Source organism: Tursiops truncatus, chromosome 7, assembly GCF_011762595.2.
Source record: "Tursiops truncatus isolate mTurTru1 chromosome 7, mTurTru1.mat.Y, whole genome shotgun sequence".
NCBI classification, from domain to species: Eukaryota; Metazoa; Chordata; class Mammalia; order Artiodactyla; family Delphinidae; genus Tursiops; species Tursiops truncatus.
The window spans coordinates 56114060-56141545 of NC_047040.1; the positions used below are offsets into that span (position 1 = coordinate 56114060).

Here is a 27486-nt window from a genome sequence, read left to right on the forward strand (position 1 = left end):
AGCAGCCCCAGTGTGTGTCATTTGGGAGAGGTAAAACCTTGACTAGGCCCTGGAACTCATCAGGAAATGTTAGCCCAACTCTTCTTCCCTGAGCTCGGACAACATCTGGTCTCATTTCCACGCCTTCTATGTACCGAGTTGAAGGGAAGCTCACCCCCACCCACAAATCACTTAACCTCTTAGGATGCCTGATACTAAAAAAATAGTATGTTAGCAACCATAGGGATTCCTATTTGTAGAGATAAGTCTTTGCTTCTTACTTAAGCCTTGATTTATTGTCTTTGGTTGTTTGGGGTAGGGGATGGCTGATTTTTAACAAGAAGATAAACTTACAGCTGGAAATTCTTTTAAGCCATAAATACCACTAACTTGCCTGAACCAGGGAAGTTCAAATAAAGACACTGGGATTCAGCAGCTCCTGAAATGTTTTCCTTCTTTTCCCATTGGCCAAGAGAAAGACATGTCCCACCATCAGCAGTGTAGGCGCCAGGGCCTGACCCAGGCCTGGATACTTAAACCATTCAGAGCTCCTCTTGCAAAGAAAGGAAGCAGAAGATGACAAATTGGTCTACACCATTTAACCTCCAAAGGGCGCGCATAACTTTACACAGCAATCTCTGATCGTTTCCTTATCTGCTTTATTTAGTATAAACACTGTCCTTCTTGAGTCCTCCCTGATTCTCCTTCAGGGTCCAGGGATTAATTCTGTGTCATTAGCTGAATTCACCTCCTTTGTTCTGCTCCCTAACATTGCTTCTATCTTCCCTCTTAGTCTTATGCAGATCCTGGAAGATATCAACTCCTAGGGCTAGTGCAGCATCTTATTCACCTTGGCATCTACCACTGCATGGAGCACAGCACCTATCACCTAGTAGGTAAGCAATAAATGCTTGTCCATTGGCCAATTCTGTAGTCCCAGCGCTGTCTACACATTAAACAGCTGGGAGAGCTTTAAACAACAAATGAGAAATGCTGCCCTGATGTCACCCCAGACCAACTGAATCCTGATCTCTGGGTGTGGAGCCCCAGCACTGGCACATTTGGAAAGCTCCACAGGTGATTCTGGTGCATGAAGAAAGTTGGCAACTACTGGGTTAAATAACCTTGCTTTACTTGGCTGTGTTCTGTTTGCTTCCAAGTTTGGAAGAAACCTGTTTGAATTCTTTCAAGGAACAAATATCCCAATCACTGAAAAGATACCAGTGCCATTTCATATGAGAGTAGAATAAGTTTTCTCATCTGTAAAATGGGGATAATAGTAACTACATCTTAAGATTGTTGTAAAAAGTATATGACCTGATTTATCTAAGACTCTTAAAATAGTATCTGGAGTATAAGTATTTGATAAATACAGTCCAATATGAAGAAGAGGGTGATGTGTTTGTTGTTATTATTGTTGTTTTCTTCTTTGGTTAACGATTCCAGTTTCCTCCCAGACTAAGCTCCCAGAATAGTTTTTGACTCCAGTCTGTCCTTTGCCCTGTCCGTCTCATCCCTTGTCAAGTCCTGTTCCTCGGACCCTGTGCTGTCTGGAACCTGCCCCTTTCTTTTCATTCCCATTGCCCCAGTGCTAATCCTTGCTCCCTTTCCTCTCTCTCCCGGATTATGGCTGTCAACCAGTCTCCTTGCCACTGATCTGTCTGTGTGTCAGTCATCCCTATATGGTTCTCAAATTGCCTTAAAGTCAAGCTGTGACTGCCAAGCTTAAAACTCAACCTATATCCTCATTGCTGTGAAAATTCAAACCCAAGTTTTATGACTTAGACAGTTTGATTACTTTCTCCAAGCCTCCCTTATGTTTAAATGGGGATCATCTAATAAACACTTTCTACTCAATAGGGTTGTTGGTGAGAAAGAATATTCTAGAATAACATCTAGAAATCTACATGGCACATGATAAGGGCTTAGTAAATGTTAACTGTTATTATTATTACTGTTATTATTTAATAACATTAATATGTTATTACTGAAAGTTACCAGCAACTCTTGCAGCCATCCTAGATGCTGGCCATATGGAAGTCTTTTCCGTTCCCAGATCATGCCCCTGGATCAGGTCTCTGCTCCCATTGCCTTAACCTTTGGAATGCCTGTTACCCATCTCCAGGCGTCTGAATCCTATCAGTCCTATAGGGCCATCTCCTAGAAGTACTTCCTCTTCTGACTTGGCATAAAAATCTTCTTTTAAGGCAGGGGTTCTCAAACTTTAGCAGACATCTTATTCACCTAAAGGGCTCGTTAAAATACTGATTCCTAGCCCTGAAGATCCTAATTCAGTAGGTCTAGGGTGGGACCCAAGAGTTCACATTTCTAACCAGTTCCGAGGTACTATTGACCTCGCTCATACACAATTTAAGTAGCACTGCTTTAGGGCCCTGAACACCTTACGACTTCTATTGTAGTTATTTGAGTACAAATTTCTTTGCCAAGGAAACTCTAAGTTCTCAACAGAAGGGCCAACATCTACTTTCCCTTCTATCGGAGGAGGCAGACCTTGGGCTGGGACTTGAATGATGGGCGGGGTCGGGAGCCCTGCAACACGGAGTCCAGGATGGCGTTGGAAGGTATAGGAAGTGGCTTGGTTGTGAGATGGTGAGCGGATGGTATATGAAGGCATAAGGGGAAATAAGCCTAGAGAGATGTGGCAGGTTGGATTTTGAGAGGTGGGTGTTGGGGAGAACCTTGAAAGGCGGGCAGAAGGCTGTACATTTGAGCTTCTAACCTGCAAAAGCCAAGGGCTGAACTGCATGATGTCATGACAAGGGTCTCTCCCGTTACCAAGGCTGCGTGACTTACTCTTGGCATTCCCAACAAGGTGCACCTCTTAGAGGCACCATAGATGTTTGCTCTTCTAGCTCCCAAAGCCTGTCATTCTGCTAATGACTCTTGTCCGTGAAAACATGGACTGTGGCTCTGGAAGTGCCAACTGATCCTGCATACTGGACAAAACCCGGGCCTTGAGGTCACTGTGACTGGTACCCCCTCCCACAAATTCTGGCTTATTCCTTCTCTGAACACCACTTGTGCTGGTTTGTTTGGAAGTTGCTTGACCAAGAAGCCAGAACCATCACTGCCTCTAGAAATTGGGATCTTTTCTCACTTTCAGCATAAGCTTGGTTTAAGGAGATAATCACGAGAGAGAGAGAGAGAGAGAGAAGGAAATGGCCACCTGGAGGCAACAGATCTGGGCTCAGTGAGAAGCCCTTGGTGCCATTCTGTGGGTTTTTTGCTCTGCCTGCCTCACAGAGTACTGATGAGGTTAAATAATTAATGTCTGTGAATGTACTTTGTAAGCTCTAAAGCACTGCAGGAATATAATTAATTATGTTTATAATTACAGGTAATGTAATTATAATTGTAATTAGTTTGTGTGTGGAAGCAGAATAGATCTATCCCATGCCCGTTTTCTAGTAGGATATCCTTGGTGGATATCCTTGGTGAGATTATCAGTTTGTATATTTGAGCTTGACTCACTCTCTCTGACTTTATTTTCAACATTGGGGATATATGTGAGACTTTGGCTCAAGGACTTCTGGCTGTGTTTTAGAAAATGGGAAAAAATGCATAGCGTGAAGCTGGGAGACCCAATACCTCGGTGGTAACATTCTTTGGCACTTATCTATCAGGTAGATAAAGTTAAGGCAATTTGTTTATGAATTTACCTATATATAGCAATAATGCTTGCAGGGATCCTATGGCTAAACATAAAAAAACAGACACACACACTTGTAATTTGTATAATTGATGTATGTTAATAATTATTCAAAGTGGCAGTTATTACCAGAAATCCACTAGAATTCAATACAATCTCAAACGATCATGCTATTGCTAAATTACGTCTGCTCTATACATCAAGCAATGCGTATTAACGCGAAGCTGAAAAACGTAATATGTTCTACTATTTTGTTTGTTCAGCAAAATGAATAAGCTTGATGGAAGTGCCAGTTAGTTTACTTCCTTCCATTAACATGCTTAATCTTAAAAAATGGTGGTGTTTGGGCCCATGTTCTGGAGTGACAGCTGTATTTGTGTCCCAGAGAGATGTACCAAGGCTAGGAATTCTCAGAATTCATCAGAGAAATCTGTGCTGTTAAGATGTAGGACTACTAGAACCATTGTCTGTATTTTTTTCCCATTTGAAAGATCAGTATAATGGCAACCTATGTAACAGGGAAAATGCTCCTGGGGTCTCCCTCCTTGAAACCGCAAGATTCTACCCGAGAAGCTAAATTGTATTTCTTTGGAGTCTCTGACCTTCTGCCTTTGTTCCTATGCACTGTTAATTGTTGTTAATTTCTAACACCTCATTAATTATTTCCATTAAAGATGTGGGAGAGGGAGATGCCCTTCACTCGTGGGTGGTCACACAACTAAACCATTAATAATTTTAAAAAGTGTGTTACTTTAAAAGTGAAAAGTGAATTTGAGCCATTTGCGTAAGAGTCGATGTGCTTCTGATGGCTGGGCTGTGACACTTCGAAATCCTGCCACTGGCAATGTGGCTGGGGACTCCCACAAGGATACAGTCGTGGCTGAGGAAGAAGCCGAGTCTCCTTTTACTTCCCTAATGACTGTAACATTTGGCCTGTAGAGTGTAATGTGCTTTTCAGAGAACTTCTTCTCTTTACAGCTTTTTCTTCCTTTGCAAAAGAAGCCTAGAGGTGGAACAGTTTCCTCCAATGTCACAGCCCAAGTCAGTCACACGATTAGTACTTTACGTGGAGTTCCTGACTCCCACTCCCATTCGACCCACCAGATCATGCCGTGAGGTCAGCGCCGGGGCTGTGACGACTTCCACTCCCACCTCAGGCTTTCACAGAGATGGAGCCAAGGCCATTTCACTGACATTGGGCTGCCAATCTTTGAAAAACTGCTGGGATTGACATTCAGCGTTGAGATTTTTATTTAGTGCCTCTCTTGAAAGCTTAGGCAGAAGATGCTTCCCACAAGTTGTTAGGAGTGTTGAGAATTAAACATTATATTGGAAAAGAAGCAACAAATATGGTCTCTAGGCTTGATCAACCAGGGGAAAATTTTAGGGTGTGGACAGAAGATTTGGGAAAGTGGATGAAAAATTATTTTATGGGTGAAGATTTCAACAATGAAGATCTAGACCTAGAAGTAGATTCGTTGCAAGGATAATATTTTGAACTTAAGGGTGGATATAATTCTTCTAGTTGAACCCCTTGTTTTGCTAATAAGAAAATGGAGATCCAGAGAGGACTGGGAGAACCCTTAGGTATGAAGGTAGGAAATATGAGAACTGGTTACTTAGGGGGCTTCCAATTTTGATTCTGCTTTTCATCTGGACTGTGACCTCAAGAGCAAGGGGTGACATCTCTCTTTCTCCTCTTCTTCCTCCCCTCTCCCCTCCTCTTCTTGTTCTTCTGTGCTAGCATACTGGGGAGATCAGAGGGAACAACTTTCTACTTCCTGGAATAGACTGAAAACTATACCAGGCAGCTTGGGGTATCAGATGACATCATGGACAAAAGGCCAGGTCAGAAATGGAAACAACAGGCTGGTTCTGAGAAACCATTTAACTTCAGGCCCCTCTTCCTTCTCATCTGTAAAACGAGGCACTTATATTTCAAGTCTTAAGGCTTATCAGGCAGTTGGATTCTAGGGTCTAGATTCCCCTATAATTTCTTCCTGTCGTTTAAACAATGTCTTTGAATTGCTATACAGGATGGGAGGGGAGTTTGTGGAAGAATGGATACATGTATATGTATGGCTGAATTCCTTTGCTGTGCACCTGAAACTATCACAACGTTTTTAATTGGCTATACTCCAATATAAAATGAAAAGTTAGAAAAAAATAAACAAACCAAAAAGAATAGTCTATGGTTGACTCAAAATTCCACATTTAATTTATTCCTTCTTCTGTGAATGAACATTTAAGTTGTCAGAAGTTGTTTTTTTCTTTAGAAGTCATGCTGCAAGAAACATTTTTGTACAAATATCTTTACATATATGTGTAAAAATTTCTCCAGAGTTTCAATCTTACCAAATACTGCCAAATCCACCTCCAAAGTAACCATACTAATTTACCAATTTCACTCCCTCTACCTCCATCAATTGTGAGGGATCTTCCCTTTGGTTAGAGGTGACGAGGAAGGGCCTAGCTTATATTCATGTTTGCTCCCTCCTCCTTCGCCTCTGCCCTAATAATGATGTCTTTATCACCCTAAGGGGCTGTGCTTTTGAAATATGCAAGTCAGGAGAAAATGCTTCTTCTGCTTAATGCTCTTTCATCCCTTCCTTGAGCTAAAGAGCAAGAGACATGGTCAGCTGCGTGAATAGGGGAGGAAGAAGGTCAAAGGGGAAAAAAAGAAATGCAAAAAAATCAGATAATATTTAAAAAATTTTACCTTTCAACATATGCATTTTACAAATTACCTTTATTGAAAAATTTAAAAACTACATGAAATCTGAAGTGTCTGGGAAGTCTAGTACTTAGGGCCATTGTTACCGTAACACTCATCATTTCTGTCTTGGATTATGGGATAGTATTTCATTATTTGCATGTGGGTCTTATATTTCCTATAGGAAGGGCAATGATCTGGAATTAGGTAGACCAGCTACCCAGGCAGGGAGAGGAAAAGAGTGAATCCAAGAAACATTTTAAAGGGGAAGAGATTGAATGAAAGGAAGAGTGAGGAGGAGAAGCTCGTGATTTAGAGCCAAGGAAACGAGAATGCTTGTCCCTTTGATAAGAAATGGGAGAGGAGTGTAGCTTGAGACGACAGGTGGAAGTTGATGGATTTGAATCTGGATGCAGAGAGTGTGTTCATCCTCAGGAGAAAGTTCATCCCAAGAGATAATCCTTTTCTTTAAAACTGCAGCCAAGCTGGTATAGCACTTTTGCTGTGTTTCCGTGTGATCCACAAGGCTACCCTACTACTGTGCAGAATGTTGTTTTCCTGCCCACACCAGTCATCCCCCTTCAGCCTGCCAGGCAGCAGCTTTCTGCTTACTTGGTTCTTTCCATTCCCATCACAAGTCCTAGACATCTGAACTTTGCATGAGTGTGTATGAGCATGTGTGCATGTATGCAGATGCACACACACACGCACAACACACACACAAGTAAGTCCACAGACTGGAGACACTGGATTCATACTTTCCCCCAGAGGAAGGGCTAACTTCCTTCCATATCCTTAGAACAGGCTTCCTTGACTTTACCAGAGAGCATCCTTGAATGGGGGGCAGCCCTGCCACAGTCCTTTCATATATTTCTGGAAAGTGAATTACCCCAACCAGGTGAATATTCTACTGGAGGTTCCCACTTGGCAGTTGAATGCCTCCCAACTCCACCTTCTTATTAACTCTCTGGTAATATTGCTATTCCTTGCCCCCTTTGAAGTTTTTCAAAAGTAAATTATTCAGCAAATTTTATTCCATTTCCCTCCTGTCACCTTCCACAACATCAAGGCCATAGATACCTCAATGCTGACTGTACCCTCAGTTCAGCCCAGCCAGAGGCAAACAAAACAAGGACATTTCTACCCAGTTTATTTGAAACACTATCTTAAACAGACTGCTCTGAGTCATCAGTGATGTCCTGTTTCTAGGACAAAGAATAATTGTTCTGACCTCATAGTTGCTCTTTTCAAGGACTCAGGTTTAAAGGTTGTGAGGAGCTATTCAAACTCAATTATTTCTAGTTCCCCTCTCACTTTTTCCACTGACTTTAAATGTATGATGGAATGCCTATTCATTGTCATAGACCAGTTCAAGCAACACATGCTTCCAAGATTATAGAACAAAGGTTCATTCATTCCTTTATTTGTGATTTCAACCAACATTTCTTGAGGACCCTGACATGCTAGGCACATACACTAGGTGCTGAAGGTCAAAGATATCCTGAGAGATACCTTCTGGAGTGGAATCCAACTACAAGCAACTGGCTATAGCTAACTTGAAATAAACTTCCTATCGTTTGTGTTGTTGTTGTTTTCTCTACTTTTCTTTTTTTTGTCTTTTCTATATTTATTTATTTATTTTTCATTCTTTATCTCTCTTGTTCTCTTTTTTCATTTTCTCTATTTTCCCCTTCTGTTTCACTGTCTCATTCTGCCATCTTATTTTCAGAAGTCCGATCTTGTCTTCTTCTTGTCTTCTTCTCCCCGACTTCTTTCACAGTGCCAATATTCATCAGTGGACGAAGGACAAACCACCACTCTGCCTAATTAAGTGTCATTTGGCAATCTTAGGCATCCGAGATTATACCAAAAGCATGAAAATATCTGTGTAAATCACTGAATGAGTGGATAAAGTTATTGGAAAAAAGATAAAGGTGTTAAGACTTGGAAAGAAGGACCACATTTTCTGAACAAAAAGTCAGCTCCTGGATTAATCAGGATTGTCTGGGTTTTACTGTGGTAATAAACAGTCTCCAAATGTTGGTGGCTTAATCCAAAAAAAGTTTATTTCTTGCTGATGTACAACGTGGGCCTGTGGAGGACGCGGCTCCACCAAGTCATTTAGGAATCTAGGGTACTGGGCCCTCTGTCATCTCAACACATGCTTCCAAGCTCACTTCTACAGAGGAGGAGAGAGCTGGAGGGTCTTCTGACAATAAAATGCTTTGGCCTGGAAGTGACATACAGTACCTCTGCTTACAGCAACAGACCAGTCACATGGCCTATCCAACCGCAAAGGAGCCGAGCCGTGTAGCCTCCATACTCCTGAGAGGAGAGGACCCTTGACTCTTTGTGACCCTAGTAGTGTCCAGCACAGCGCTCAGGGCCAGCCAGTTTGAAATGAAGACCACAGAAGATCCCAAATGTCTGGCTGCTGTACCTGAAGGACAAGTGTACAACAAATAGCCAGGCTATGTTCTGCACCAACAGACCTCAGTCCTAGTCCCTCTGGTTGCTGCTTCACAAGTGCATCTCTCTGGCTACACAAACTCCTCACCACCTCAGGCAACCTCTTGCACAGATCCTTGTATGTGAAGACAACAATTTATTTTTTTAAAGCTTATTTTTATTTTTTTAGACATCTTTATTGGGGTATAATTGCTTTACAATGGTGTGTTAGTTTCTGCTGTATAACAAAGTGAATCAGCTATACATATACATATATCCCCATATCCCCTCCCTCTTGCGTCTCCCTCCCACCCTCCCTATCCCACCCCTCTAGGTGGACACAAAGCACCGAGCTGATCTCCCTGTGCTGTGCAGGAAGGCAGCATTTTTAATAAACCCATGTGTGTCCTTTTATCCAATAAAGCATCAATCTCAAATTACTAAAATAATTCATCCCTAAGGTTGAAATATTCCTTTTAATTTACTTCTTTAATTAAGGGAGGTGTGGGGTTTGTGAGGCTTGGACCATCAGGAAGCATAACTGTTCTCAGCTAATATGGGGAGGCCATCTCTGGCCTGTGACAGCGTGATGGAGCGAGGCTGCCAGTGAGCCAGTCTGTCAAGGATGACAGGACAGCTCCATCTACTGTGGCCACCAACCTGAATACATAACTAAGTGCATCACCTCCCTCAGACACATTCTCTCAAAGTGAAATTAACTTTATGGGGTGCGCAATTGTAAAGTCTTTTTGGATGTTTTTATGAAACGACCCAGGAGTTTGCAGACAAGTGACTTTTGGGTAGCTGTAAACTAGAGGTCGCATATACTTCTGGACTTCCTGAAACACCAGAGATTGAGATCCTAAGGGTCATTCATCTAAGAGTGAGTACATGCTCATGACTGATCCCTTAATGGAGCCCAGTCTAGAAGAGGAGAAAGCTGACAAAATCAGCTCAACACAGTGGAAATTAAGAGCTGAGACTCCAAATCTAGGCTGATTCTTTGTATCTTGGCTGCCCAATTATGAGCTTTGTGTGACCTTGAGCAAGATATAGATCATGTTTAAACTTTAGTTTCCCATAAAATGAGGATGAAAATGGTACTTGTCTCAGAGGCCTGTTGTAAGAATTAAATGAGGTGATGATACTTAGCATAGAGCCTGGTTCATACCAGGAGGTCAGAAAATGTTACTAGTAGCTATTATATTATTAATATTGTTAGGGTAGCAAGCATGTATGGAGTGTGAACTTAAGCAAAACACTGTGCTAGACACTGAAAGGTATGCTTGAATGAATAGATCAGAGAGTCTGCCTTCAGGGATTTGCAAATGTGTGTGCACGTGTGTGTGTGTGTGTGTGTGTATGAGAGAGAGGGAGCTAGAGAGAGAGAACTGGAAGATGTAAGGGTAGAATGAAGAGAGAAGAACCAGGAGAGAAAAAATACAAGATAGCTAAAATAAAAATAAATAACATTTAATTGTGAGCTTACTCTGTAATAGGCATTTTACATAGATAGATTTTCATATAACAAATCTCCTTTAATGTTCATACAACCCTGGGGGTAGGCATTATTAAAATCCTCATATTGCTCTTGAAGAAAAGAAGCCTTAGAAAGATGAGGTCAGCTGCATGTGTCAGTTGAGGGTGACACATGGGGTTGGGGAAGTGGAGCGGGTACAGGGCTGTGGTTAGCTTGCCTGGAGCACAGGAGAGGGATGGCCAAGTGGAACCTGAGGTACCGGGTGTTCCAGGGAAGTTCTGCTCACCAGCACAGGTGATTATTGCCCACTCAGAGTCCAAGGCCATCTCTGATTTTGTCCACATAGTCATTAGTGGTGTGCTGTTTGACCAAGAAACAGAAGACTGCCTTGAAGCAGTCACCATGTCTTTGAGAGGCTGGAAGACTAAAATACATATTCAAGCTGTGCTTAAGCTCAGCTTCAAATCTTGTGGCAAGCCCAGGACACGCCAAAATGGCCGTCAGTGGCAAACCAGCCCCACACAGGGGCCACGGAAGGCAAAAAACTTCATGGTGATCCAAGGCTCACCACTAGATGGAGCCCGGCTGGACTTGGTGACAAATCTGAGGACAGTGGTTAGAACCCAAACCAACCTCTGTACCTCTCCACCTCCTGTCTGTCTTTTCAGCACTACAAGACCAAGATCATCATTACTACCAGAGTTTTTACTCCACCCCCCCCAACTAATATGTTTTATTACAAATTCAGAAATAAAAAATAGAAGTATAAAGAAACTTCCAGATTCTTCTAGACTTTTGCGCCATTAAACATTTTGGGAAGAAAGGTAATCTCCACGTAAAATCTCCATTAAAATAACCTTGTGGGCTTATCTGAAATTAGCACCTCCGGAATTCTTGCTCTGACTCTTGGTTTCTTGACCTACTTGTGTCTTGATCTTATACTTGATAAGTCCCTCTAATCAGATAAGAAAACAGTTGAGCATTTCTGGACTGTAGGCCAACATTAATGTTATTTGAAAATAGGAGCTGGGCTTGGGGTTTAGGCTTTTCCCTTTTTATTTGTGTATGATTTAGTGTTCATCCTGCACTAGACACTAAAATGCATTGTTTAATTATCTGAGCTCAACACACCATTTTATAATTCATTAGTCAGTTGCTCTTTGCAAAAGCTTATTTCTTATGAAACGAAAGTGGGAATCATGCAACTGGACTATTTATCTCTCTTTAGGGGTTGGGGGTTAATATCTGATAGCTCATAACATCTTTATTATAATGCATTTATAATGATTTACTGGAATCATTCTATGGCTGAGTATCTAATGTCAAAGCAGGGATCTGGCATGAAATAAAATGCTGTATCCTTGGGTAGCTCTAGGGGAAAAAAGGCCTCATCCAATATTTTCTGTGTAATTCTACAAACTCTAATAAGGGTAGGGGTAATTGCCTTAATGTCAATTAAGCTATTAATAATGCCCATCTTGTCATTCCTAAATATAGCAGTGTCTCAATCATACATTACTGTCCCCTGTTAAGACTATACAGAAATGAGATCACAGCTTCTGCAGATCGGGAAGTCTGTCTAGCAGCGAGTCTTTCCTCCTTTACATAAAAGAAAGTTTGGAGGTTGATTTACTTGTTTTTGATGAAAAATTTATACTTAGACACGTATATGTATTTATAAGGGCAAGTGTTGGCAGTCCTGTGAGCAGGGACAATCCATCTTTAAAAACTGTTCCCTGTTCTTATTCTGCTTCTAGATGATCAGAGTAGGGTGCTCCTTATCAGGACCAGTGTTCCAGGGTCCAGGTCCCTGAATGATGGTCCAGACAGTCCCGTAATAACTAGCCAGGCATTTTAGAGTTGGGAGCATTCATTCCAGCTACACGTGGTGCTCTGCTGTGTGCTTGTTGTTCCCAGGCAACTTGGATGCACCCAAGTTCCTCAAGGACAGACAGACGACAGGGTAAAGCACATGAGACTGAGATACTGTCACAAAGAAAAGGGTCCAGTGTTCCATCGGCAAATTTCAGCAGACGCAGTCAAGGGTAAAGGTGATTTGGAATAGGCCTAGGAAGTGAACTGTGGGCTCTCGGTGAATAGAGATAATGTTGCTAACTCTCCCAGACCAGCTCTAAATCAGAGACATTTATCTCACAGCGAAGAAGGACCCAGACAAGACCTCCTTCTGTAGTTGGCACTTATATTTCTCCTGGGCTAAGATTTCTGAGCAGCCACATCCTTTTGCCCCCCTTGTTGGCCATCTTGGTGAAGTGAACTTCTACTTGATGATATTTAGAGCTCATTAATTTGTCCCAAGGAAGCTTATTGTATGGCAGTTTAATGACAGAAACCTGTTTTAATGCAAATGGACATGTAATCCCACTAAGCCACTCTGAGGGTGTAAATTTAAAACAATTGCTAGGAGCTGACACCAGAGTTTAATAAGATGGAGGGCTAGTTCCCAGATCCTGGTACGCGCAGGGGACCCAGCCTGGACACCCAGCCCTGGCAGTTTTAGTGCAGCCGGCGGTTACCATGGCAATCAGAAGGGGGGGAGCTTCAGCCTGCCCCTCTGAGGTGATGGGGATCCAAGCTCTGGAGGAGTGGGTGGGAGTGCAGGGAGCGGGAAAGCTCTGTGCAGGGAGGAAATGAAGGGTGAGTGGGTGTCTTCTGCTCATTATTCCTCAGGGCACGAGGCTGGGGAAGATGTGACTGAGACCCTGGAGGCGGCTTTTGCTCTGGCTTATAAATGCCTCATCCAGGCACATCACCACAGAAAGAGCACAACACATTGCCTGGGACCCCACTTTTTCAGCAAGTAAAGGGGGAAGCCTGTCCCTTGAAAGGGGGCGGAAATGAGACTGAGGAGGGCATTGTTTGTGGATATTTGCTGGATAATAATGCTGTTGGGTACTACAGCATTCTCCTGAGAGCCCTGAATAAGGTTTTTATGGGTGAAGTCATTTTTGTAATAAAGTTGGCTCTAACTCTGGCTCATAAATCATGGGTTCTGGTACAAAAAAAATTACTAAACATGCCTCCGTTACCACATACTGTCCTCCTTTTAAATACTTTGATTTTACTACAAATCTTCCATTGACTGTGATGGGGGAAATACACACAATGAGCAAATGATTCCTTCTGTCCCAGGCAGCAGCCTTACCGGCATCTGGGCCTCCTGGAATGATTTCCTGAGGTGTGATGTTATTTATGGCATGCTTTCTCTATCAAAAAGGCAAACAGCATCCCGAGTGACCCCGGAGCATTTGCATCATTGCTTCTCTTGCTAATTGATTCATCCCTTGGCAGGGCCTGGGACACGAGCTGTTAGCTGGACACTCTCTCCCCACCACAGATTCTGTGGATTAAGGTACATAATAAGCAAAGATGTTAATAAAATTGTTAAATGTCAAAACTGCAAAACTCACACCCATTCCATCAGCTCTCCCGGAATGATTCCATAAAATACCATTTCCTCCCCTTGTCCTTTTCTCAGTCTAAACTTCATAACCTTAGTTAAGAAAGAAGATTAAGAACTGTTATTAACAACACTGATTGTTTAATTTCTTTCATAACTTCTTCGTTTCAAAGAAGAGTCCGGCACAGAATGAAAAGGAATGCTATCATATGAAGTGCATTTCAGACGTAATAAAGCAGAAAGGAGAGGGTGGCCCCAGTGGCAGTTGTAAGAGGGACAAAGTGTGGATCTCTATAGCTCAGTGGCTGCAAAGCAGAAAATGAAGATTGTAAAAACGTCACATAAAGAAAAAATGCACAGTGGATTCGTTCCGCGATGCCCATAATTCAGTAATGCCTTTAAGTAGCTAGAAGAAATATAATAAATGTTTTTCCACAACATTGATCATACTGTATCAGAGGAAATATTAGTGTGCAGGGAGCCATGATTACACTGGTAGTAATTCTTGGTGCAGAAAACTAGTAGAAGATGGGACCCTTTGTAGGCCCAGCTTTTATTGGCTGCAGTTATTTACCTTTAAGAATACGCCTAATACATTGTCCTATAGCTAAATATTTTTGTGAAAATTCAAACCAGCAGTATCAGTAAATCAGAAATCCTGCCACCATTTTATAGAATTTATATATATTTTTTCCTGTAGATGCTCTGATATGTTCCAGAATACAAAACCAGCCAACTGACCATGTAAAAATTCTAGAATGTCTGTAAAACAGATTCTTCTTCTGTATTCTGAACCTGGATAGGAGCAGACAGGTTTATGGCATGTGATTCCATTCAAATGCCAACTGTATATATATAACATCTCTCTAAAGAAATTAAATGGATTATTAGATATATATACTGCAGTAAAACTATACCCAAAGCTGTAAGCCAGGAGAGGATATGCACGTTGTGCAACTGCTTTTTTTTTTTTTTTTTGGTCCTGAAACACTGAAGAAAGCTTTGCAAGGCAGGATTTTTCTTTAGGGAGAAAAGAAGGGAACTGATCCCTCATGCCAGCCTCTGGCTACTCGTACTGGCAAGAGCTGGTAATGTGGTGGCCATGCCATCTTGGTGTAGGAGGTCCCAGCTTGTCAAGGGGAGGTTCTACCTTTGCTCTCGAGGGACCCCAATGTTGACTCTAGAAATCTTTGAATCAGAGTTCCAGGGTGCACAAGATAAGAGCCACCCAGCCAGACTCCAGCAGAACTAAAAGGAGAGGTGAGATCTGGGTGTGCTAATTCTCCATATACTCTCCACAAAGAAGCAAGAAGCCAGAGGCATCTCCAAGTGAAGATACTAGGAGAGCAGTGACAGGAACACGCATTCTTTCGCTTCAGAATCTGGATAATCCCCCTTACAGTTCAAAGGCCTCATAAAAGCAAAAAAACCTGGCTAAAGCCTGCAGATTTTCCTGCTCTGTTTCAGTGTACATCTCCCCTAACTCTCACTGACACAAACGGGAATCGTTTCCCAGACTTTCCTCACGGAGACCATCCCCACCTCTTTGTCCTGACGCTCTCTGCTGAGTGCCCCTCACAGGTTTCACATGCACATGCTCCTTCAATCCGACACAGCTTCTGTGTGGTTCTTTTTCCTCTATTAGGGCACAACGGGGGTATATGAGCTAAAGGGCATTTGGAGCTCTTTATGGAATTATGTCTTGATTGTCTTATTGGAGTTGGATAGTTCAGCTTGTTTGTTAGTTTCTTCCCTCCTCTAACAAGGAGAATTTGAGAGGGTGCCTGTAAGTTCTTCCCGTTGTGAGAACTTTAAGGAAGCAGGCGGATGAAGGGAAAAAAAAACCCAGTATGAGGAGGGAGTCTAAGATTGAGAAACGGCTTGGCACGAGACGACGGTTTCTCAGAAGGAGTGCCGCCTGGGAAGTTGGTAAGCAGTCACCTGATGTGCTCGCCATTGACATGGACATAAATAATTTACTGGCTGAGGTGACCTAACGGGCTTCTGTTGAGAGTTCTTTCCCAGCATAATGGAGGGGGATGCCTTGCTAGCATCCTCTTACAAGTGGCACTGTTCTAGGCACAGCAGCAGCAGCTTTTCTCAGATTGTTTTAAATGAAAATTATTATTTTTTATCTTAGTTAATCGGCTGGCAGTTGAAGGAATGCAATTTAAAACCAGAAGTTGGGGGGAGGCTAATTATCTTTTTGAATTTCCTCTTTAGATCTATTATCACACATGGACACATTACCAAAACTTGTTAAAGATCAGTGAGTAGTCCTGTCCTTTCTTCTCTCTCCTCCCTCCCTCCCTCCCTTCCTTCCTTCCTTTTTTCTTTCCTTCCTCGTCCTGTTTATTTTCCTTTCCTTTTCTTCTCTTTCCCTTTCTTCTTTCTCTTCATCTTCAATGACTTGGAAAAAATCATAATGAACTTCTTTGAGCAATTCCACAACGATGAAAATGTTCAGGGTCACAGACGCCTTCCCTGGAGTATTTAACAGTGGAGTCAAGTACAGCTTTCACTTCTGCTGTGTGTCTGCAGCATGCACACAGTCTCATCTGTGCTTGCAAAAATGTCTAAGTGTGCTTAGGAGGGTCAGGGAGACCCTTGGAGTGTAGACTCACTATAAATTTAGTTAAATTTTAAAACATCAAAATAAGACTAACAGGACAACAGACTTTGGAAACTACTTAGGAAATAAACAGAGTGAGTTTTGCTTTACTTGGCAACCAGCCTGAATTATTGACTTACACTGTAGCCAGATAAAGAATGTAGACAACATTGGACAATACAGAATATTCAATTATAATTTAAAACTTACTTTGTATTTTAAAATGAGATTCACTTGTAATTATTTCCACAACCGCTGGATGTCACTGTTGCATATGTCTGGGCAGTAAAAACTCAGGCAATCTGAAACTGGTATTTTAAGGGCTGTCATGTTACCTCCTTGACACTCTACCTTTTGATTGAACACAGGCTGTCATGCTAAGAGGACTCTCTTCTCCATTCAGTGCAGTCAGCCCAATTCTCATTTATGGCACTCTACTGGGAATTATTCTAATTTACACAGGATGAGATTCCTCAAACACAATTATCTTCTTCACTATATTTAAAAAGAGTATGGTACTTTTATAATAGTTCCCAACATTGTGTATTAATTATAACTAGCACATTCTGGATACCAAATGGAGTGAAGTCAACACATAACCATAAAATACCCTGAATTTATAAGTGCCTTTTTTCCCCTGTTGTATGAAAGTGCTTACAACGGTTTCATATCTATTTGCTCATCTGTCTTCCTAACATCCCTAGGGGGTTACCTGCTTTAATGCTTTTATGAGTCAAAGTTGACCTGTGAAATAAATTGAATGAAGTAATTATCTGCACTGGCATCCCAGGAGTAAAGCAAAAGCAAACACTGAAAATTGGTTCCAGACAGCTAATTATAGTTTGCAAAAGTAACTCGTTGAAATTTTGGTAGTTCTGGTTTTTTTTCCAATTACTTTAAAAACTTCTTAGTTCCTGGACCGTTTACCTCTTCTTTTAAGCATGCATTAAAAAAAATCCAGGCCATCTTGTACAGCTGACGTTATATAGAAATTAGATCTGAAGACTTTTCCAAACCTGAAATAAGCCTGGCCCAATAGAAGTGCTAGACTAGAGCATGATCAGTGTAAAAGAAACGAGAGAACCAACTGGGACAGTAGTTAGCTTTCTCTGTAGTTAGAAATGACCACGAGCTTCACTTTAGCTGTTCAGTTTAGTCTCTTTCTTTTTCCTAAAACCTTGGAGTGGTTTTCTTTAGCTTCCTCTCGTGACTTTGCACTAGGGAAGCCAGAGCTGTTCCTGGAGGACTGTTGGCCTAGATTTTAGCGGGGGAGGTGGGAAGGGGAGGCCTCTCTGTTCTAGTGAATAATCAGAGAGTTGTGTTGCCTGCCATCTATGAGATGCTTTGATCCAAAATTTCAGTCATTGTTTCCACATTTAGGGGCTGGAATGAACATCAAAGAAGTGGGTGTACGGAATTTACTGAATTCCAAAGAAGTACAATAACATACAGAGGATATAAGCAAATCCCAGTGGCAAAATTTGCTGCCAATTCTTGCACATAATAGAGGCCCTGAAGTGACAGTCTATCTTTGACAAATGCATAATGATATCAATGCCAAGGGAAGGAACTAGCATGCTGAAAGGTGAATAAAAGAGTTGGGAACAATTCAGTGGACTTACACATTTCCTTAGTGTGTTTTCACACAACAAGGAAAGCAGATGACACAAATGCATTAGGTAATTATTGGACAGGGTTGCAAACTCACCAGCAGTTTTAAATCGACCTGGCTCTTTCAGGATACAGCTCTAAAGATGAAAATAAAATGTGATTAGGAATTACTCATCTTCTGGAGGAAAAAAAAAAGGAACAAGGAAAGTGAAAATAGCTTTCTTGTTCTGTCTTGGATAGTTCCAGGTTTTAAAGCCCATATGTTGTTTGCTGTAACTTCTTCGCCTCCCTGGACCAATGCATTCCAAACGCTTCAGCTAGTGTTAGGGCTTACTTGTATACACAGTCTTTGTTCAAATATGGATCAATTTTGGTTAATTTCAGTGGGTCCACATAAAGTAAAATGCCCAGAACTGAAACCACGGAAATCAGGCCATCATGTGATCATCTAAGAACCTAGTTTTCAAGCTCCTTTAAGTTTTATTTTTGAACGAAAAACAATAAAACGACTGTAAAAAGTTTCCAAAAGCATTGACATTATGAGCAATTGCTAACCAAGGCTATTCCCAGAATGATGGAGCAAATTTGGATATATTTCTAGAAAAGCTAACTGCCCTGCAGTGCTGGCTATAAATATTTCATTCAGAAGGTGATTTAAGAAGTGTCCTATGGTATATGGCTCTTGCCTCCGGGGCCAGGTATCTATTTAGAGGCATATTGTGCTGCTGTCACCAAGGTCAGCACTGGAGGGCAAAGCAGACTCTTGCCCATAAGCTTCCATCCTTTTACTATGGAGATGAGTACTTAAGAGCCTCTGGAGGCTGCTTTAAAAAACCAGACTGGGTGTGGATGTTTAAAGGAGGGAGTCTCAAAAATGCCACAGTACATGGAAACAGCTTACAGGGTTCATGAGCACAGTCTGGTAATGAATCAGGTACGAGTAAGACCAAGACGTGTGTGTTTATTTGAAACCCTCCAGGGTTGAGCAAAAAACTGTGCCAGCTGCAAATAGAGCCAGCGTTTCTGTCCTGTGCATTAGGCAATCAGAGCATATTTGCTTACACGCACCAGAACCATTTCCAAAACACCCCCCCACAGTTCTCCAGTGTTGCTCACAAAATTCCTCCTACAGCCTTACACTGCATAATAAAGGAGCTCATAGAAGGACCCTGCTCTGTTTATTGTGCATGTTAAGTAAATGCAATGCTTTTCATTATTTCAAACTCTATAATGAAATGATTGAGTGCCCAGCAACATTAGAAAATGGACAAACAAGTATTCAACTGGCTGGATGAACCATAGCTTTCTGGTATTAAAAGTGTAATATTTACGAATTAATTTAATCATAGAAGAAAATATTGAGTAGGTGACTGAGTAAAATGATGACTGTGTATTATGTTTTTGCCATGCAGCTGGATAAACATATTCAATGACAAACCTTGGCAAGAACTGCAAAGATGCTCTTGACAATGGCATGAATAAATATCAGGTGCTGCCTAGAATTCACTGTATTTGAGGACTTGAGCAAAGCCAGATGAGTTTTAGCAGGAAAATATGAAGAAGCCATGTATGCACATTAGGATTATGTAAACGTTGGGTTTTTTCTCTGCTGACCAGGAATTGCTCTAATGTTCATTTTCATCTACATCACTGACAGATTTTTTTTTTTTTACACATTATCTTTGCACTTCTGGGAGTGCACTTTAGCATCAAGACCCAACTTTGGGGGAAGTTCCTGGTAAGTTTTTCAACAACGTGGGCTTGGAGAGAAAAGAAATACTTTGCCTAGGCAAAGAAAAGAAATACTTTGCCTAGAGCTGACAAAAAAGATTGTATTTTGTAGTGATCCTATCCAATCTATGTAAAATAGTAAATTTAAAAATTCCTTTAGATTGATTCTTGAATTTCCTTAGAATATGTGGTTTCAGATTCCAAGAAGGACCTTAAGAGAAAACAATAGATGGGTAGATATTTTGAAGAGAGGACATCAGCAATAATAACAGTCACTTAATGAAGCATTTGATCCAGGGCAGAAAGAACTAGTGTGCAAGAGACGATCACAGAAACATGTTTTTGTGGGTTTTTTCCCCACAAGATTGTCATTTTATCAATAAAGAAAATATCTTTTATCAGCTTTATTGAAACATAATTAATATATAACATTGTGTAAGTTTCAGATGTACAGCGTGTTGATTTGATACACATATATTGTGAAATGATATATATACCACCATAGTGTGAGCTAACACCTCTATCACCTCACATACTTATCATTTCTTTTTTGTGGTGAGAACATTTAAGATCTACTCTTAGCAACTTTCAAGTATATAATACAACATTGTTAATTATAATCACCACGCTGTACATTAGATCCTCCAAACTTTTTCATCTTATAACTGAAAGTTTGACCCACATCTCCCCATTTCCTTCACCCCCAGCCCCTGTTAACTGCCATTCTACTCTCTGTTTCTATGAGTTTGGCTTTTTTAGATTCCACAGATAAGCGATATCATACAGTATTTGTGTTTCTCTGTCTGCCTTATCAATATTTCACTTAGCATAATGTCCTCCAGGTGCATCCATGTTGTCACAAATGGCAGAATTTACTTCTTTCTCATGGCTGAATAATATTTGATTGTATATATATCACATCTTTTTTATTGAAGTATAAGTGATTTATAATATTATATTAGTTTCAGGTGTAGAGCATAGTGGCTCAGTATTTTTGCAGATTATTCTCCACTATATATATCAAAATAATGACTATAATTCCCTGTATATACCACATCTTCTTTTTCCATTCATCTGTTGATGGGCCCTTAGGTTGTTTCTGTATCTTGGCTATTGTGAATGATGCTACAGGTATCTCTTCAAGATCCTGATTTTATTTCCATTGGATATATACCCAGAAGCAGGATTTCTGGATCATATGGTAGTTTTAATTTTTTGAGGAACCTCTGTAACTATTTTCCATAGTGGCTGCAACAATTTACATTCCTACCAACAGTGTGCAAGGATTCCATTTTCTCCACATCCTTGCCAATACTTACCACCTCTTATCTTTTTGATAATAGCTATCCTAATATGTGTGAAGTGATATCTAGTTGTGGTTTTGATTTGCATATCCCTGATGATTAGTGATGTTGAGCATCTTTTCATGTACCTGTTGGCCATTTGTATGTCTTCTTTGGAAAGGACCTATCTATTCAGGTCCTTTGCTTGTTTTTTAATTGGATTGTTTGGGTTTTTTGCTATTGAGTTGTATGAGTTCTTTCTATATTTTGGACATTAATTAATTGTCAGATACATGATTTGTAAATATTCCCCCCATCCCATAGGTGGGCTTTTCATTTTGTTGATTGTTTCTTTTGCTGCTCAGAAGCTTTTTAGTTTGATGTAGTCCCATTGTTAATTTTTGCTTTTGTTGCTTTTGCTTCTGGTGTCATATCCAAAGAAATATTTTCAAGACCAATGTCAAGGGGGATTTTCCCCTATATTTTCTTCTAAGAGTTTTATGGTTTCACGTCTCATGTTTAAGTCTTTAATCCATTTTGAGTTAATTTTTGTAAGATAAGGGTCCAATTTTATTCTTCTGTATGTGTCTACCCAGTTTTCTGAACACCATTTATTGAAGAGACTATCTTTTCCTCATTGAGTATTCTTGGCTCCCTTATCACATACTAGTTGACTGTATATGCAAGGGTTTATTCATGGGGTCTTTATTCTGCTCCATTGGTGTCTGTGTCTATTTCTAATGCCAGTATAATACTGTTCTGATTACTACAGCTTTGTAGTTTAGTGTGAAATCAGGAAGTGATGCCTCCTGCTTTGTTTTCTTTCTCAGGTTGTTTTGTCTATTTGAGATCTTTTGTTGTTCTATACAAATTTTAGGACTGTTTTTTCTGTTTCTATGAAAAATGGCTTTGCAATTAATAGGGATTGCATTGAATCTATAGATGACTTGAGCAGGATGGAGATTTAAACACTATGAACAAGGAATATCTTTCCATTTACTTGTGTCTTCAGCCGCTTTCCTCAAAGTCTTACAGTTTTCAGTGTACCGGTCTTTTACCTCCTTGGTTAAATTTATTCCTAAGTATTTTGTTGTTGTTGATGCTATTGTGAATGGGACTGTTTTCTTAATTTCTTTTTGAAATATTTCATTGTTAGTGTATAGAAACACATCTGATTTCTGTCTGTTAATTTTATATCCTGCAACTTTACTGAATTCACTGATTAGTTTTAACAGTTTTTTGGTGGAGTTTTTAGGATTTTCTATATATAAGATCATATCATCTGAAGAAAAGACATTTTTAGTTCTTACTTTCCAATTTGGATGCCTTTTATATCATTTTCTTACCTGATTGCTCTGGCCAGGACTTCTAGTACTATGTTGAATAGGAGTGGTGAGAGTGGGCATTCTTGTCTTGTTTGTGATATTAGAGGAAAAGACTGAGTATGGTGTTAGTTGTGGGTTTGTCATATATGGCCTTTATTATGTTGAAATATCTTCTTTCTATATCCAGTTTGTGGAGAGTTTTTATCATGAAAGAATATTAAATTTTGTCAAATGCTATTTCTGCATCTATTGAGATGATCATCTGATCTTTATCTTTCATTCTATTAATGTGGTATATCACATTTATTGATTTGCACTGTTGAACCACTCTTGCACCCCAGGGGTAAATCCAGTTTGATCATGGTGTATGATCCCTTTAATGTGCTATTGACTTTGGTTTGCTAGTATTTTGTTGAGAATTTATGCATCAATATTCATCAAGGATATTGGTCTATAGTTTTTTTTTTTCTTATACTATCCTTATCTGGCCTTGTTATCAGGGTAATGCTAGCCTCATAAAACAAGTTTGAGAGTGTTCCCTCCTCTTAATTTTTTCGAAGAGTTTGGGAAGAATTGGCATTAATTTAAAATATTGGGTAGAATTCACCAGTGAAACCATCTGGTCCTAGGCTTTTCTTTACTTGGAGGTTTTTCAGTCTCCTTACTTGTTATTGCTCTGTTCAGATTTTCTATTTCTTTATGATTCAGTCTTGGTAGATTGTATGTTTCTAGGAATATATCTATTTCTTCTAAGTTATCCAGTTTGTTGACATATAACTGTAATAGTCTCTTGTGATCCTTTGTATTTGTATAGTATCAGTTGTAATGTTTCCTCTTTCATCTCTGGTCTTATGTATTTGAGTCTTCTCTCTTTACTCCATCTAAAGGTTTTAAAATTTTGTTTATCTTTTCAAAAAATCAGCCAGGTTGGGGGGAGAAAAGTTGTAGGTGGAAGACTTCATTTTGGATAAGGTCTCTATGCTCTGATGCAAGTTGTCTTATGTTGTTGTCTTTGCTTCTTACATTTATATTTTTTTCTGTGTTTCATGCCCGAGAATTTCCAAATGCAACAATAAAAAAATGAAAACATAGTCCAAGCTATCCCCCTATTCCCCTATTCCCCCAATTTCCAATACTGATTGCTGTTTCTGTATTAAATTTTTTTCCAGCTATACTCTATTCCTAGTATCTGAACACAAAACTCTTATTTCCTGGGTATTATGTTTCCATTTTTTAATTATTGTCTCTAGTATACATGGCATGATGTCTTGAAATACCCCAAAAAGAGGCCAGTTGTTAGCAAATTTTCATAGCTATACAAGGAATCACTGTAAACAGACTTGATGCTATACTTCTCTTGCTACATGCATAGGGGAGACTATATATTACTCCAAAGAAAGAAGAGCTATTTAATATTTTGTATATGTAAAGTATTTAGGACAGTATCTGCATCATAATAAGTCCTTTGTAAATCTTAGCTGCTGTTGCTACTAGTACTAGTGAAAAGCCTGCAGTTATGTTGTGACAAGGGGTCAGTTGGGCTGGTTTCATTAGGTCTACCAACCCCTGCCATGGACCTAACACATGTGTGGTAGATTAGATACCGGCTTCTCACCTGTGAGGGACCTTCTGACCCTTTGGGGAAACCATCTTTGTAGATCTACATTTTTTGCCATTGGCTGCCCCTTGGGAACTGTCAGAGTGTCAAAATGAAACCCTGGGATGTAGCATGCGTGTGGGCTATTGCTCTGAAGCAATGCTTCTCAAACTATGCGTGGTGAAGGATCAGTTTCTTTTTTTATTTCCAATCTGTCACAGCCTGATATTTTGCAAAGTGCAATAAAACATAATTTAAAATGGAATAAAAAATCAATATACACAAAATTCAAGTCCCATTTTTGAATTAGATTCAACAGACATAAACTTAGGCTGCCACATGGCTGTCAACAACTCTAAATGCTTCCTCTCAACTCCGTTCTTGTCTCATTTCTGAACAATAACCAACAGATTACAGACAGTGGGCCTCACTTTGAGCAGCAGCGTCACAAAGAACAACGAAGAACCGCAAAGGCCTGTCATTTCCATACTAGTTTCCTTCTGTAGAGCTCAAAGGGCTGTATCGTCAAAGCAGGGGATGCTACGGGTCCACAAGGCTCAGGCCCTACCTTCACTGGTGCAAAGCTGGTGCCCAAGGGGTAACAGATGCCACAAGAGAAAGCTGCTTCTGCCGGGTGCTGGCCATTCTCTCAGCTGGGAATTTACACACAGCTAAGCGGTGGGCTGTTTAGTGCAGATGCACAGGTGTGGAAACAGTCTCTGATAGGCAGGTTTATGGCAAATAAACACATTGTGTGATATACTGTAATCAACTATATAAACAACTTTAAAATTGTCTATACTTCATATTTCCAGCATTTGGTTTTGTTAATCATATGTCTTCTTGACAGCAATTAAATAGCCTTGAGAGAAAATGTACACCTGCTGTCTCCCCTGGGGAAATGACGTCTCTTTTGTGAATGACATAAGTTCTCCATAAAACATAAGCGAAGATAGGAGAATTGAATTTGAAGATATGTCTCCTTCCTCTCTTGTTTTATCTCTAGTTGAATTGGAGGGCACGGTTTAATGTAGCTAAGCTTTTTCTGGATCCCTATTCTAAGATTCTTTTCAAACCCAAATATTTCCCAGATGAGCAAATTGGAGACAGTAGATAAATGAGGTTGTGACAGGTGTCACTTAGTGAGGAAGGAGCCGTGTCTGCCTCACTTGGCCTGTGCTTTCACCCCGCCACCCCCAGTTCTGGACCCCAGCACTCCCAGTTCTTCCTGATTTCTGCAGCCCATCTCATCTACTTTTCATGAACACCATACTGGTCCTGTTTTCCTTAAAACAGCACATAACAAAATGTTTCCTTTGCTTGAGTCAGGTTCCAAACAAGCTCCATTCATTAGGCTTGGTGTATTAAAAGTCAGTAAACCAAGAGAGAGGTGTCCCCACTCTTGGGATGGGGTGGCAGGCGAACGGCTGCTGCTAGGAGGGCCGGGAGGGTGCTCGGGGCTCAGCATGCGCCAGGTGCCACTGTACCTGGGGTGGGCTGAGTCTCCACTCCGGGCTGGTTCCATGAGGCAACATTTGGGGTGTAGTGGCCTGGAGTATGCTTTGGGTGCCAGCCTGGGGCAGCAATTTGTTCTGGTGGCACCGGAAGGGCGAGTGGCGGCCCCAGGACAAGCACTTCAGGTGTGACAACCACCCACCGTGCTTTAGCTACTTGGATTTGGGGTGGTAGTTCACCAAGACTTCTTCCACCCCAAGCAGGCTGACCTCTTCCAAGCTCCATATATAGTCTTGACCACAAAGCATCACCAAGGCTTCACAAACTGGCTGAGTCCTGTGTCGTGGAGCTGGAACTTGGAGGACCTGAGCCCCACTGTGTTTTGATAAGTTGATGAGTTGGGAGCAGCTGTCCTGAAGAGGAGCATACAGCTATGGACTGTATCACCCATTCTTAGAATGGTTCCACCCACTCTACCTATTTTAAGAAAGATGGCTTCAAAAACACCATATTTTTTCAGTGTGAAAACAAAGGCAGAGCTTTATGACCTTGTTAGCAAGTAGAAACCTGACCTGCTTTTGGTCTGATGGAGAGTAAGAATATCCTGATACTTATTGGAACTCTACACATTTTCTTTCTTGGCTCTACAATGATATCCCTGTCAAGGATGAAGTGGTAGTGATTGACGATGGGGTCAGAAATACTCCTGTTATCATGGAGGATACTGCAACTATCAAGGTAAATTCAAACCAGGGAGGTTGCTAGATCACAAGTAGGAGGTGTGCACCACTATGGACAAGGCATCCTAGGACTATCATTAGGACATGGCCATGTCTGACGTCGCAAGTGAATCTGAAATCATTTCAGAACTGGTTCAGACAGTAAGTTTGGGGAGAAACTGTTGTCTCAACATTGGACCAACTAAAGATGGACTGATTGTCATCATCTTCCAAGAAAGGCGTCTTGCTGCTGGGAAGTGGCTGAAAATAATGGGGAGGTTATCTATGCATCTAAACCATGGAGGGTGCAATGGGAAAAGAACACGGTAATTGTATGGTATACCTTAAAAAGATCAGCTTTTTATGTCATTTTACTGTGCTGGTAAAAAAAAAAAAGAAGTCTTAAAGCTTCAATCCCTCATAACTACCTTAGCTACAAAGGTAAGGATGCTGGGATCCAGGAAGACCTGAAGTGGTCCACAGGTCTGGGTAAAGGCCTCCTCCTTTCTTCGATCTGACCCTCTGCTCTCCCAGTTGAGTTTGCTTGGGCTGTAAAGCTGACAGGAGTGGAATGATCATTGGAGTTCAAGAGGAAAGTGTCACTGCCTGCTGCTTGCTGCTTTGATTTTCCTCGTGTAGTACCGTCATTATAATAAACTAACTTCTCTTCCCCATCCAAAGATGGCTTTTCCAAAGGAGCTGAGTGCATTACACCAATGACTCAATGGACCAAGGATCTGAGCTCCATCGCTAGCGTACTTCACTCTGGACAACAAAAGAAGGGACTGAATAATGAAGCTCTGAGTTCATCCATTCCTACCTTTGGAAATTATCTACAATGGAAACTTCCCTCCATCCTGTGTTTGATAAACTTACTTGATTACTCAATGACTATAGTTAAAGAATAATCCAAGTCACCCTGTTGCCTCTGGGAGGAGGTAGAAAGAGTTTGACAAATTCACCGTCTGATGTTTATTTAGCATCAGTTATCACCAACCCCTCCCAGCAGCACCCCACCCCAGCAAGTACGGGAGAGCCTGGAGGGGAAGGAAGAGGCTTGCTGGGCTGCTTACGTTCACTCTTCAGGAGTCTGTGAAGCAAGCTAAGAGCTCTGAAATTCAGTCTGTTTACAGTGATACCATGAAGAAAATGGATTTATTCTACCCTGCCTTTTCAAATATGATCAAATAAATACATTTGCATGTCAAAAAATTTTATAGGTCTTCTTACCATTTCTTTCTTTGTTTATTTTCCTTGCAATTTTGTTCGTTTGTTATTGTTGAAGAAATTGGCTGTTTGTCCTGGGGTTTCCAGCAGTTTGGATTTTGTTGATTGTGATGTTGTTTAATGTGTTCCTCTGCCATTGTAAGCTGTAAATTGGTAGTCAGATTTAGAGGCTTGATAAGATACAGGTTCAATTATTTTGTCAAGAATATTTCACATGCA

At 40.8% G+C, this 27486-nt stretch overlaps 1 long non-coding RNA gene and 1 pseudogene across 2 annotated transcripts in view; both read left to right on the top strand.

The window, feature by feature from the left end:
- The first annotated feature begins 679 nt into the window (after nt 1-679).
- The window catches only part of LOC109547963 (uncharacterized), a 171104-nt gene continuing 144297 nt past the window's right edge, over nt 680-27486 (top strand). For both annotated transcript variants that reach the window (XR_012333064.1, XR_002173973.3), the window contains exon 1: nt 680-875. This is a non-coding gene — a long non-coding RNA (uncharacterized lncRNA). The remainder of the gene's footprint in view (nt 876-27486) is intronic.
- On the top strand, nt 15559-27218 carry LOC101320193 (tissue alpha-L-fucosidase pseudogene; annotated as a pseudogene).